Source organism: Sorex araneus, chromosome 2 (assembly GCF_027595985.1).
Source record: "Sorex araneus isolate mSorAra2 chromosome 2, mSorAra2.pri, whole genome shotgun sequence".
NCBI lineage: Eukaryota > Metazoa > Chordata > Mammalia > Eulipotyphla > Soricidae > Sorex > Sorex araneus.
The window spans coordinates 43,095,596-43,110,675 of record NC_073303.1 but is presented as its reverse complement, the minus strand read 5'-3'; positions in this window follow the sequence as shown (position 1 = coordinate 43,110,675).

The window sequence follows — 15,080 nt, the reverse complement described above, 5'->3', positions numbered from 1 at the left end:
TCCTGGCGGTGCTTGGGGGACAATATGGGATGCTGGGAATCGAACCTGGGTTGGCCACGTGCAAGGCAGATGCCCTACCCGCTGTGCTATGGCTCCAGACCCTGTCTTAGAAACTCTTATCAGACCCTCACCCCCTTTATTTTCTTCCAGTTCAAAATTTTCTTTAGAGGTTAGTTCTTGTAAGTCTTATTTTCCAAAAGTTACCACAAAACAATACTTATTTATTTCAACACACTTAAAAACTTTCAAAACTAACTTAGTTTTCTAAAAGACAAGACTACAGGTTATTTAGTTCATTTAACATACATACTAGTCATACTGGGCTGGAGCGACAGCGCAGCAGTTAGGGCGTTCACCTTGCATGCGACGGACCCAGGTTCGATTCCTCCGCCCCTCTCAGAGAGCCTGGCAAGCTACCGGGAGTATCTCGCCCACACTGCAGAGTCTGGCAAGCTACCCATGGTGTATTGGATATGCCAAAAACAGTAACAACAATCGAGGTCTCACAATGGAGATGTTACTGGTACCTGCTCAAGTAAATCGATGAGCAATGGGATGACAGTGATACAGTGATACTACTCATACTAACAATAAAGTTTATAATTGAATTTAGTTGATTAGAATGATTTATGTTTTTTCTTTTGCTTTTTTTGGGTCACATGGTGATGCTCAGGGGTTATTCCTGGCTCACGCACTCAGGAATTACTCCTGGGGGTGCTCAGGAGACCTTATGGGATGCTGGGAATAGAACCCAGGTTGGCCACGTGCAAGGCAAAAGCCCTACCTGCTGTGCTATCGTCCCAGCCCCTGGAATGATTGACCTTAATTCCCTAGTTAATCTTCCTTTGCAAATGAAAATGGCAAGGGAAACAGATTTGCAGGTTGCTAAAATTTTAGAGCACGGGCTCCAGATCTGCACATGTGAACCATAAGAAGTCCTCAGAGTATAATTTTTTTCTCCTTTAGACCTATAAATATCAAAGTGGAGTCCTAATCCAGTAAACCTGGAATCATTAAAGTTAAAGTTGCCAAAACCCTGAAATAGTTGTGGGTGAGTAGGCCATCTCATGTCAAAGATAGGGCAGCATAATGCTTGCTACAGGACAATGCTGTGTCCCCTTAGTTCTAAATATTTTTAACATGTTGGTCTACTTTCTTTTTCTCAATCTAAATATGAAGCTACTGACACTCATGACTTCGCAGGCTGAGCTTTATTAATGATGAGCTTTCCTGAAGGGCTTCGACTTCTGCTTTCATCCTAGCTCTAACTTGCGAGCCTTTTACACACACACAACCAGACAAACTGACTGCAAATATGTGCAAACTCACATGCACGTGCACACACACACACATATACACGCACACACACATAACAGTCTGTCCATTGATTTTGCGGTTTCTCTGATCCTCCCCAAAATAGCCGGAAGATATTGGGGTGGACCAAGGAAGATAGGATGGTCCCCAGGGCAAATGGAGCCCTATTGGCCTCCTGAGACCGGCCAGTGTCCCTCCAGACAGCCCCCGTCCAAACGCCCACCGCCCCGTCTGTCTCTGAGGGAAACAGGTCATAAAAGAGCTCCCTTGGCATCGAGTTGGCAAAGATAAATTATGAACAAGTCATCACAAAACCGAGACAGTGAAACGTAACCATTCTCAGTTTTCTAGTTCTGAGAGAGAGAGAGGCATTTTCTCAGCAAACAAGGAGTTTCAGGTTGGCAGTCTTTCTGCAGGTTAAGAGAAAAGGTGGAGGGGCTGCAGCCTGCTGGAGAGGAGAGAGGGCGGAGGGCGCCACCGACACCTCTCTCCAAAGACAGGAAGCCAGAAAGTAGTTCTCTTATCTCACTTCTCAGATTAGCTCATTTTTACCCTATTTCTTGGTCTTTATCAGTCTTTCAAACAAAGCAAACTCAAAAGCTCGAGTGTTGGAATACTCTGCATTAGCCCTTTTAATCCATCACTTGTATCACTTTTCACTTGCTATCCCTTGAACATCCATTTGCTCAAGCTGGCACCAGTAATGTCTTCCATCACGTGCTAATGTAGCCCAGTGGCGTCTGCTCGCTCCAGGAACACAAAGAGCCTCAAATCGTTCATTCAGGGTCTTGATGAAGAAGTCTTACCATCTCGTAGGTGGGCGGTCATGCGGTCTTTTGACATCCCGTGGAATCCAGTCAGTAACAGCTCTAGTCCAGCGGTTGTCTCTAATTCGCATTATGTGTCCGGCCCATCTGATTTTCGACACCTTGGCAAATGAGACAGAGTCCCTGATTCTTGATATTCGATGGAGGTCAGAACTCCAGATTCCTTCTCTCACTTGAGTGAATCGTGATACTCCAAGCATGGCTCTTTCTATTCCTCTTTGGGAGACCTGAGTAGCATTCTCATCCTTTTTTCCCGGGGCCCAGGTCTCTGAGGCTTATGTTAGTGAGGGAAGAACAGTGGAGTCAAAAAGATGTGCGCGGAGACAGAAGTTCTTCATCCTCTTAACCACTTCTTCGACACTCTTGAAGGCGTTCCATGCCTTTTAATCCATATATTTTGATAATAAGAAATTTAAAGTAAGAATTTCTCAATGTTCAGTGTAGGAACCTGTCAGCTAAATTTCAGGGAAATGACCAAAGCAAACTTTGATGATGCCAGCAGTGAGGAGGAGTTCTGGCTCTGTTGCCACTGAAAGGACAACTGTCGGGGACCCCTTATGCTTTCTTTCAGGGAAGTCAACTCCTGGCTTCCTGGGGAATGGAAATCTTGGTAAAATAAAGGTGAGCTTCTGAGGACAGATAAGAAGGACAAGTCACTTCAGAATATTTCATCCCAGCCTCCTAGGACAGAAAGGTTGCTCACTCCTCCACACACAGAGTAATACGAAGAGCAAGTCTCAGCTCACCAGAAGAAGGGGCCACAGGACAGAGAAAAAGAGGGTGCAGGGAAATGAATCCCAGATCCTTGGGAATTCCCAAAACAAAAAAGAGAAGCAGTTCAGCACTACACATGGGTGGCTGATTCAACCCTTCCCCACGCTGAGCATCTAGATGATCAGTCTCTCCCGGGCCCCGGAGTGAGAACCATCGTCACAGCTCCTGTTCAGACCCAGGCAGCACTCCGTGGCCTCTGCAGGCCAGCGCTGGCGCCTGAGTCAACCTCCATCCAGAAGGGGAGCTCGCTCCCACATTCTGACAGGATTCAGAATCCAGACTCTCCCTGGGAGGGGAGCTGAGGGCTTTTCCGGAAGTCCATCCAGGTAAGAGGGTGTTAGGGAAGGTTAGGGAAGGTCTCCTGGTTTCCTGTGCCTAGTTCCTGCTCACATTTCTAACTTTGCTGTCACTATAGCAGTACATCACGACAAGACATTTCTTAATTCAAGAGGTACGGGGTGGGGGGGCGGGGGAGCAGAGCAAAAGTACAATTTAACTCTCACATCTCACAGTAGACACTAGCCTGATACACCAATGGGAACAGTGGCTCAGACCACCTGAACCCAGAGTTAAACCCGAAGCTTACACAAAGCACCAGGAATGATGAAAAACATTAAGAAATCCAACCATCTCTGGACAGGGACCGAAGCCCAGAATCCTACTCAAGTGCTTCATAAATTCTGACACTGACTGACATGACCTAAAGCAGCAATGCTCTTCATAACCACGGAACTACTGAATCATCACAGGCCAATGAACCTGCAAAAAGACTGAGGGGGTAGATAATAATTGAAAAGAAGAGGTAAGGAATACAATAGTAGGACTCAGCATTAGAAAGGAACAAGCCAAAAATGAATCAGTGACCTCAAAGACTATACACACAAGTGGGGGCTGGGTATGGTGCCGCCAGCAGGTCAAACTGCACCTGCGGGGTGAGTGCATCAGCAGCCTGATGGTGCCTTCAGGCTTCCTGATACCCCCAAATTGCTGCTGTACCTTTGGCCAGACCCCAACAACTTGTAGCGAAGTTTACCAGGAAAGTAAACAGCCAAAAGGTAGGTATGTGGGAGCCACACCCACAAACCACCTCCGGCTCAGCTACACAAGCTCATTTATTGGTCTTATTTCAGACACCCATAAATCTCGAAAGAGATCAAAAGCCACAGTAAGGGCCAGTGGAGCACTGCGGGAGAGCAGGTGTGCCCTGCAGGGCATAAGCCAATAGTTTATTTCTCTGGAGAAGATAGAAACAAGGGCCATGATCCAGAGACACAAAATAATGTGTGAACAGAGCAGCTTGCTGCAGAGACGCCTCTGGACTCTAAGCCAGGCCAACTTCACCGGAGTGCCTAGACGGGGGCAGACGTGTCCCTCCACCTGCCCCCTAAAGCTCCCCCGGCAGTTTGGGGCTGGAGTGATAGCACAGCGGGTAGGGCGTTTGCCTTGCACCCGGCCGACCCGGGTTCAAATCCCAGCATCCTATATGGTCCCCTGAGCACTGCCAGGAGTAATTCCTGAGTGCAGAGCCAGGAGTAACCCCTGTGCATCACCGGGTGTGACCCAAAAAGAAAAAAATAAATAAATAAAAATAAAGCTCCCCCGGCAGCTACCAACTTCCAGAGCCCAGTGAGAAGTGCAGGTACATGGGGTCAGTGAGACAAACTCCAGGCCTCAAAGGGATAGGGCATGGGCTGGTCCCTCTCTTCCCCCATCCCCATGGGACCCTGGAGGTCACACCCACAAACTGCCTTCAGCTGCTACTTAAGCTCCTTAATGGCCCTGATCCAGAGACACACAAAACAATCTCTGAACCGAGCAGTTTGCTGCAGAGATTTCTCCACACCCTAGTTATCTAGATTTTAGAACACCGGAGCATGCAGCCACTCTTGTGGCCCCGCGACATCTTATGCTAGTCATAACAAGCAGTAAAAAAGAGAATATAGGGGAGATTGTCTGCCATAACAGCCGGAGGAGTGGGGGAGTGGGGGACACTGGGAACATTGGTCGTGGAAGATGTGCATTGGTGGAGGGATGGGTGTTTGATCATTGTATGATTGAAACTCAAACAGAGAAGAAACAATCACTGAATTATAGGGATTCCATAAGGACAGTAAAGAGACAATTGCAATAGTACAGTGGGTGAGGAACTTTCTTGCATGAGGCTGACTCGGGTCCAATATTCAACACCACACAGGGTCCCCCAAGTCCCACCAGGAATGACCTCTGTGTACAGAGCCAGGAGAAAGCCCCGAGTACTGCTGGTATAGACCCCAAACAAAAAAAAATTAAAATGAAAACAAAATTAGCCAAACCCTCCCCAGAACAGAAGTACAGATCCAAAATGGGTTCACTAACACGCAGCCAACCCAAATTAGGTCCTCAGCATCCATATGTTTTCCCAAGCCCCACGGGTGTCACCCACAACCACTGAGCAGCTGTAAGGCCTGAGCGCCTTTGGGAGTGACACAAAAAAACAGTCACCTAGGAATCAACCTCATATTCACACAAATGCGAAAAACTTACATGAGTATTATCAGTCTTTTTATAAAAGAAAAAGGAAAGGAATCGTGGAAATGGGAAAATATTACATGTTTATGGATTTGATAAATTAATATTGCCCAAATGATAATACTCAAACATATTTAATGCAGTTATCCAAGATTATGATGACATTCATCAAAGAATTAGAAAAGTTTTTTGTGAAATTCATACAGAATCATAAAACTCCAAGAACCAAAAGCAATTCTAAGAAAAAAGTGAAGTAATGCATTTCCTGACATAATATTGTACTATAGTAAACTTTCTCATTATAGGGTATATGGTTCTCAGTGAGACCCAGAAATATCCAAAGGAGCCATGGGTGAAAATTAGTTAACTGGAGGTGGTGGTGTTGGTGGGGACAGCATGAGACTATTGGATTCACCAACGAGATAGGGAGATACAGGAAGAATCAAGACTTGTAGGGGGCACACTAAAAAAGGTCAGAAACAATGTTGCAAAGCATAGTAACCAAAATTGTGATCTTCTGGAAGGAAAGCAAACTCTCAGGGCAACAGGGTAGAATTGAGAGCACATAGATGTAACTCACATATTATTGACAATCTATGACAAAGTTGCTGGGAACATAAAGTGAGGCAGGCAAATCCTCTTCAACAAACCTGTTGGGAAAACTGGAAAAGCAAATATAAAAATATGAAATGTGTATCTCATACTCCTCAAACTTAATTCAAGGTGGATTATAGACATTAAGATTGGACCAGAATCCATACAATACATTCATGAGAGCATGGGCAGACCTGTCTAGGAAAGGGACCTCATAAATGTCTGCAATGGTTTGACCTCACTGGTAAAAGAAAGTAAAATACAAAGGGGATTAAAGTAAATGTAGGAGTGATCACAGAACAAAAGAAACTTGGGCTAAAATTTTAAAACTGCCCTGCTGAGTGGAAGAAAATATTTGCAAACATATATCAAATAAAGGACTAATATCAAGATATATAAAACAAGCAAAAGCTCAACAAAACACGAATAATCACATCAAAAAGTGAGAGAGGTGAGGCCCATTCCCAAAGAGGACATACAAATGATCAATAGGTGTATGAAAACATGTTCAGCATCAACTATCACCAGGAAATTGCAAATCAAAACAATGAGATATCACACACCAGTGAGAATGGCATATATCACAAAGAGTGGAAACAACCACCGTTGGCAGGAATGTGAAAAGGGATCCTTTCCTAGGGACATCACCTGGTTCAGCTTCTAGGGAAAACACCCCAGAGATCTCACCAAAACAACAAAAATATAATTTCCATATGATTCAGAGATTTACCCCCCTAAACACAAAAAATATTAATTCAATAAAATACCTGTGTTAATTGAAGCACTAATCAGAGTAGCCAGGATATGGAAACAAGAACATCAACGATGAATGAATAAAGGAGTTAGGACACACGTGCACCAATGCAGACATACACAATGGAATTTCACTACACATGCTCAGGCCGAGCCTCACCATAGGTGAACTATTCCTGGACCATGCAACCACATCTCACACCTGACACTGCTCATATTCCAAGAGTAGTGCACCACATTTGACGGGGTTTAAGGTAGAAGGCAACCAATCCTAGAGGGAAATGTATTTTTACAAATATATATACATATATGTATATACACATACATAAGCACACAAGGCTCAACCTTCAACAACATGCTAGGAATCTCTTATAGAAGGCCTTAGTGGGTCCTGGGTGAAATACAACAATCTCCACACACTTTCCTTTAAGGAAAAAATTTTGGAGCATTTTCAGAGGTTTGTTCATAACAAACAATACAAAATAAATTATTTTGGTTCTGCTTTGGGGCAGGGGTTGGGGTTTGAGTGGCAACATCCAAAATATGGTGGTGGGAAGGTGTAATGGTATTGGGATTGGTGATCGAGTATTAAATGTAATCAAATATTTTAAACTACTTTAAAAATATAAAAATAAAACTTAAAAAAAGAAATAAGAAAATTCTCAAATGAAAGGGAAAATTAGCCAATCCAACAGTTGGTTCTGGAATAATAAACAAAATTGACAAGGAAAATAAATAAATAACCTACAATGATAAAACTTGAAAAGTAAACATTTAAACCAATATCAAAATACAAAGAAAAATACAGGTACTGTGAACAATGCTATTGACTCAGGGAAACATACATAAAATAAAACCAGAAATAAACAAATGGTACTATATCTGAAAGCTTATGCATGGCAAAAAAAAAAAAGACTTCTTTAAAATTAAAACATTTCCTATGAAATGGGAGAAAACATTTGCAAACCATGCTTTTGGTAAAGGGTCCGTTCAGGTAACAGGGTGTTAGGGACAGTACCTGTTGTCAGGGAATCTCATTGTTCCCTCATTCGCCTGCCCAACTTCTCCTGGAGTCTGTGAGCCGCTAAGGGGGGCTGATACCCTCAGGCACCTCCTATAAGGACCCAGGTCTCCTTTCACCCACCTAGTCAGGAGTTCCAGGGCCTCCAAATATAAGAGTTTGACTAATCCATCACACCAAAACAAACTTTAGGACATTAAGACAGGAGAGTGAATTATTTCACGTCAAGACAGACTGCAACCAGCCATCTCCTGAAACTGCAGCCAGAGCAAGGGGAAGAGCACTTTACATAGGAACATTCCTGAAACAGCTCATGGGGGGCAAAGAGAAGAAGAGCAAAAAAAATGGGCTTCTCAATTGGTTGTGTTGTGACAATACACTGAGGTACACTGAGGCAGGAGGGGCTCAACACAGGACTTAGAGCAGGGCTCTTGTTTCTGGGAATCTTTGCGATGGATACATTGATTTACTACACTATTAAAAAACAATGAAATCTGTGTCTCTGCAGCTTGACTGGAGCTGGAGGCTGTCGTGTTAGCTGGAATAAGTAAGAGGGATTAAGACAAAAGTCACACGAACTCACTCACCTGTGATATTGGGAGTCAGAAAACAAGGGAGGGGCTGGAGCAACAGTACAGCAGGGGCGTTTGCCTTGCACACGGCCCCCCTGGGTTCAAGTCCCCGCATCCCCTATGGTCCCTCGAGCACTGCCAGGAGTAACTCCTGAGTGCAGAGCCAGGAGTAACCTTTGAGCATCGCTGGGTATGATCCAAGAAGCTAAAAAATAAAAGAAAGGAAGGAAAAGAAATCAAGGGAATAGAGAGTATCAAATAATGGCAACCCCTTGACCTTGAATTGCAAACCTGAGATTACCACGCACTTGGGGGAGGAGTGGGGTAAAACAAGAGGTGAAGCTGGAAGTAGCACGTGGAGAGTGGTGGAAAGTCTTGGGCACTTTGGTGGGATGAACTGCAATAACTGTAATAATAAACACTGTTCCCCCAACAAAGCAGTGGTTAGAACTCTTGGTTATTAATTCTATGTTAACAGGGAAGGAACACATGACCTGAAAAGTTAAAGTTAGACCTGTCATTCATCATCCTCAGTTAGTGAGGACTTGAAGTGTTACTGACTGAAGTAATGATGGTCTCCAATGAGAAAAATTCCCTCTAGCTTTCATATGACTCAAACTATGCACACAGGCTTATTATTTTAACCATGTTGACATCTGTAAACTCTCTTGGTGTTCAACATCTCTAAACCCACTTGGGAGCTAGATTGCAGTGGGTGCTGGTCTCCTGGTGTATTCAGGGCTCATTCAAACCCGAGATGGGCAGAAGGGAACACAACAATCTATCTGGGTCTCTGCAGAGTCAAAGCGCAAAAAACCCAGAACACAACCAACACTGCAGAGTCAGAGAATCAGAAATCAAATTTCAAACACTGTCACTGTCCCTGTCATCCCATTGCTCATCAATTTGTTTGAGCAGGCACCAGTAATGTCTCTCATTGTGAGACTTATTGTTACTGGTTTTTGGCATATCGAATATGCCACAGGTAGCTTGCCAGGCTCTGCCATACGGGCACAAGACTCTCGGTAGCTTGCCGGGATTTAAAACAAGGAAGGAAAAATATACATGCACACATATTTAGTACACATATATACCATTCAATGCATCACAATCTTCTCAAGTGCACATGGGACATTTGCTAGAACTGATCAATTTTTAAAATTTTTTTATTTAAAAAAATTTTTTGTATTGATTCACCATGAGGTCAGCAACAAAGCTTTCATGTTTGACTTTGATCATACGGTCATTAAATACCCATCTATTCACCAGTGCACGTTTTCCACAACCAAAATCCCCAGAATCCTCCCCCCATTTCCACACCACCCCCCGCCTGTGTGGCAGACAATTTGCACAACACTCTCTTTCTCTACTTTGGTTACTTTTGATATTTCGTGACCAGTCCCACCACCACTCATACCTGCCGAAAAGGCAATGCTAGACAATGTGTTTTGTATTGCTTTTATCAATACAATATAGTGGAATTCTGAGATTTTAATAATTAGGGTCTGAAGAGATCGCTGCAGCAAGTTGCTCTGGACTGAGGTTCATTTGTGTGTCTCTGGATCATGGCCGTGTGGGAAATTAAGTAGACCATGGCCGGATGTGGCGTCATCTCAGAGTCCCACAGGGGCAGGAAGAAGGAGAAGGGCCCACTCCCCCACTGTCCCGTGAGGCTTGGCATTGGCCACCATCGCCACTCGTACCTAGAGCTTCTTTTTGAGAAAATGGCGACCACCAGGGCTCCTAGAGGGCAGGTGGAGGGACGGCACCTGCCCCCGTCTGGAGTAGCCCAGTGGAAACGGCCTACTGCAAAGTCCAGGGCCATCTCTGCAACAAGTTGCTCAGGTTCAAGATTCGTTTGTGTGTCTCAGGCTGTGGTTTTAGACCACAAAGTTTTCTTAGCAATTTCAAGAAGATCTAAAACATGCCAAGTAACTAATGTGAACACAATGGCAAGAAAGTAGAAGTTAATAATAAAGAAAAATTAGAACTACATATATGCATGGAAGTAAAACAACTCTCTGAACAGCCAATGGTACAAGAAAGAAAGTTAAGTAGACATTAGAGGGGGGAAAAAATGAGACAAATGAAAATGGAAACACAGCTTTCTAAACACACTGCGCTGCATAGTTAAGAGGAATTTCACAGCATTGAAGGCCTACGTCAAGTCCTGGCAGCCACAAATCTCCAGAACTCAACTGCTGCTGTGTTCATGGCCGCTCTTCACATGCTCAGGCCGAGCCTCACCCATAGGTGAACTATTCCTGGACCATGCGACCACATCTCATACCCGACACTGCTCATATTCCAAGAGTAGTGTACCACATTTGACGGGGTTTAAGGTAGAAGGCAACCAATCCTAGAGGGAAATGTATTTTTATAAATATATATATATGTATGTATATACATATACATAAGCACACAAGGCTCAACCTTCAACAACATGCTAGGAATCTCTTATACAAGGTCTTAGTGGGCCCTGAGTAAAATACAACAAGCTTCACACACTTTCCTCTACGGAAACTTTTTTGGAGCATTTTCAGAGGTTTGTTCATAACAAACAATACAAAATAAATTATTTTAGTTCTGCTTTGGAGCAGGGGTTGGGCTTTGGGTGGCAGCATCCGAAATACGGTGGTGGGAAGGTGTAATGGTATTGGGATTGGTGATCGAATATAAAATGTAATCAAATATTTTCAACTACTTTATATATAAAAATAAAATTTAAAAAAAGAAATAAGAAAGTTCTCAAATGAAAGGGAAAATTAGCCAATCCAACAGTTGGTTCTGGAATAATAAACAAAATTGACAAGGAAAGTAAATAAATAACCTAAAATGATAAAACGTGAAAAGTAAACATTTAAACCAATATCAAAATACAAAGAAAAATACAGCTATTGTGAACATTGGTATTGACTCAGGGAAAAAAATACATAAAATAAAACCAGAAATAAACGAATGGGACTATATCTGAAAGCTTATGCATGGCAAAAAAAAAAATCAGACTTCTTTAAAATTAAAGCACTTCCTATGAAATGGAAGAAAACATTTGCAAACCATGCTTTTGGTAAAGGGTTAAATATTACATTTACATAAAGCGTTATAAAGCTCAACTAGGAAAACTCAACAATTACATAAAACTAGAGATGAACATCCATTTTCCCAAAAGGGCTACATACAGCCTGCCAGTAGACATCCGAAAAGATATGACTAGTGACTTGTTATCTTAGAAATGCAAAGCAAAAATTAAAAAGCAATAAATTTCAAATTACATGAGTCTGAAAGATACATATGTATATAACTGATACACACACACACACACACACACACACACACACACACATATGTAACTGAAAACAACCAGAACTGGGAAGGGTGTGGTGTAAAAAGAACCTCATTCACAAGCATCATTTGGTTGAGCCTCTGTGGAAACGTTTGGAAACTTCTCTGAAAGCAAGAATATAGGTTCCAAAAGACCTAGCGATTTCACATTTGCATGTTACCACCCCAACTCCGTAATAGAAAAATCAAAATGATATCTGCAGTCCGATATTCACTGCAGTGCTAGGTACAAGACTCAGGAAAACCCCAAATGCCCAGAAACACATACGTGGAAAAGCTGGTCTAAACACAGGCAACAGAACAGTACTCAGCCGCAAGAAAAGGTAAAATGTTGCAGACTCCTGCAGTTTGGATGGATGGAGCGCATCCTGACACGCAGAATAATTCAGAGAAGGACAAATATTACATTATCTCAGCGTGCTATGTAAACAAAAGAAGGTAACTAAAAAATCCTGAATGAAGAGAAAGTCTTGACTTTTGACTACACTAAGAAAACCTCAGCCAAGGAAGAAGCAGACTGAACGTGGTCTGAGGACAATGGTGGGAAAGGCCCCCAGGTCGAGACTTACTGGTGACAACACATATGCCCTTAGGTGTGCGATGTACATATAACATGCTGAAAACCACATCCCCCGAACACTACACGTGTGCCTAATTTTCAAACACACCAACACAGGACCTTCACTCCTCAGGTACACGAAGCAACCTAAACTCCCCAAGTTGCTCATGGGGAAAATGAAGGACACCCCTCATCCCCCTTCTCTGTGTCCTGGGAAAGAACCCATGAGAGCTCCAGAGACTGGCTACCCCCAGGAGAGAGTGGACACACTCAGTGGGCTGCTGCCTTCTCTGTGCCCAGCACACTGTCTTCCTTACCCTGGGGTTCTCAAGTTTCTCTGCAATTGCTCTTTGCTCTGCCCTTTCTACAGCACATATTTATCATCCTAACAACTCTTCGTGGGATGAAGGAAACTGAATCAGTGTAGCCATGATACCAGAACCACCAACACCACAGCTTCCTCATATTTGATGGGTCACCATGCTCAGCTTGCTCGGATGGACCCACCAATCTCACTGGCTGCTTCTTTAAGAAAACAACCTGACCTGGCGACACTGAGCAGCAACTAACACGGCTCCGGGATTCGGGACTGGGACACATCCGAGCCGCGCAACCCCTAACTCGGCCGCGCGACCTTTTGTAAAACCTGAAAACATACAACCTTTTAATGGAAAACTAATTATCAAATGCTTCCTTAGTAGGGCTATCTCATTTGGGGGTATAACTCCCACAACAATAGTGAGTTTTGTGTTGAAATATGGAACGTAATCAAGGTAAAGAGAAAATGAAGTGAAATTCATCAGTTATATAGTTGGGGTGGGGGCGGGGGTGGGGGGTATAATGGGGATTTTGGTGGTGGAATATGGGCACTGGTGAAGGGATGGTGTTTGAATATTGTATAACTGAGACATAAACCTGAAAACTTTGTAACTTTCCACATGGTGATAAAAGAAAAAAAAAGAAAACAACCTGAAATCTGTGTCTCTGCCATCATCCCTCCTACTGCTTTCCTTGGAATTGGTAATCATGATGCTTAAACTCAAACAGAACTGCAATTGCAGTATTACACACGTGTATTTGTGAGCTAACAATGGCTGGACACCTCTATCTGTTCTCTGTAAATGAAGTATCTGTGTCCAACAATAGTACAGACAATGAACACACATTTTAAACATTTTAAGGCATTAAAATATACAAAAAAAATAGTTTCACTGTCAATTTTGTAAGCTCAACTGAACCTGACATATCTTTGTGGATATTTGCTAAATTCTTGCATCTCCTGCCAACCTGGCTACCAACTGTACGACAACTGGATGTCAGACTATGATTGCTTCATTTTTCTAAGTCAACAAAACTGTTCCATTTATTCACAAGGGAATAGGGATGGAACCTAATTGTTGGTTCCTGAAAAGTTTAGGGAAACGAGGGTGAAGCTTTTCTATGAATAAAGATGCACGTTAGAGCTTCCCATTTTCCTTATTTACCACGGACCTGACATTCTTCATGTTCAAAGGCTAAAGTTTCCAATAAGAAAAAAATTATGCATGTTTTTACATCATACTAAAAAGGTCCAGAAGGTCCTAGGGCTTTGTTTGTTCATGCTGCTTTTTTGTTGTTATTGCTGTTATGTTTTGGGATTCTTTTGTTTTGGTTTTAAGCCACACCTGGCTATGCTCGGTAAGTCATTCGCACTCAAGAATTACTTGGTGGTGCTCAGGGTCCCATCCGGGATGAGGGGGACGGACCCAGTTTGGCCAGGTGCAAGGCAATCGCCCACCCCGCTGCACTGGCGCTCCGGCCCCAAGGAGCAGTTTGAATGGTCCCAGGAGTCCTTTACCTCCCTGGCGCTCAGCATCCGGACCCGGAAACCACCTGGCGCAGGGGTGCGGCGGTGCCCACAGCCTGGTGGAGACGCGCCCTGCAGACAGCTGGACAGGGCCACACAACACTCTGTTGACCCACACACAGGCACGGGTGCGAATATCCCAAGGGGGAATCATTACACCCATAGCCTGTAGGCCGTTGGCGGCTGCAGACCCCGCGAGAGATGCAGGTGCGCGTGCGTGTCCGTTACCTCTAACGGCTTAGAACGGAGCCAGGACGGCCCCGATGCGCGCGCACGTACGGGCCGCGGTGGGTGCAAACCTCCGCCAGTCACGCACGAGTCCCCATAATAATTGGTGGGTTTGCAGGAAAAACCAAGGAAACAAACATAGTCTTGCTTGATGCCTGAGGACAAAGTTCAACCTCAAAATCCATCTCCTGTGAAATCCTTGGTGAAAATCAAGTATAGCTTCTTCCTGACCGAAGTGGAAGTCTCCAGAAATGTCTCAAGGTCTTGTTCCCTAGGTCCCACGTTGTTCAGGGAAGGATTTTCCTGATTTTGATAGAATTCCTATCACTTGGATATCCCTGTTGAGCCAAGGCAGAGTGCACAGAGCAGCTGCTAGGAAACGTTTGGTTGCACATCCGTCCTGTTTCACTTCCTAAATCAGACCTCAGATTCCAATTGCCAGGCACTGTGAGGATTCAGTTCGGAACTGTAGAAGTTCATGCGTGGGGATGGAGTCTCCTAAACAAGAGAGAAGCAATTTGACCAATGTAAAGACATCACTGCACTTGCAAGCTAGTAGACCACACCAGCCTGTGTGCTGAGAATCTGAAACGATGTCTAAGCTGCTGGAAGGGGCCATGTCAACTGCGCCACCACTGCCCAGGTTGAAGGAAAGTTCTGGTTCTGACCCGCCAGTCAGAGCCCTTCACGGAATGTTTCCCAGCCGTGCCCTCCCGGGCCTCCCCTCCCCCACTGCGGAATG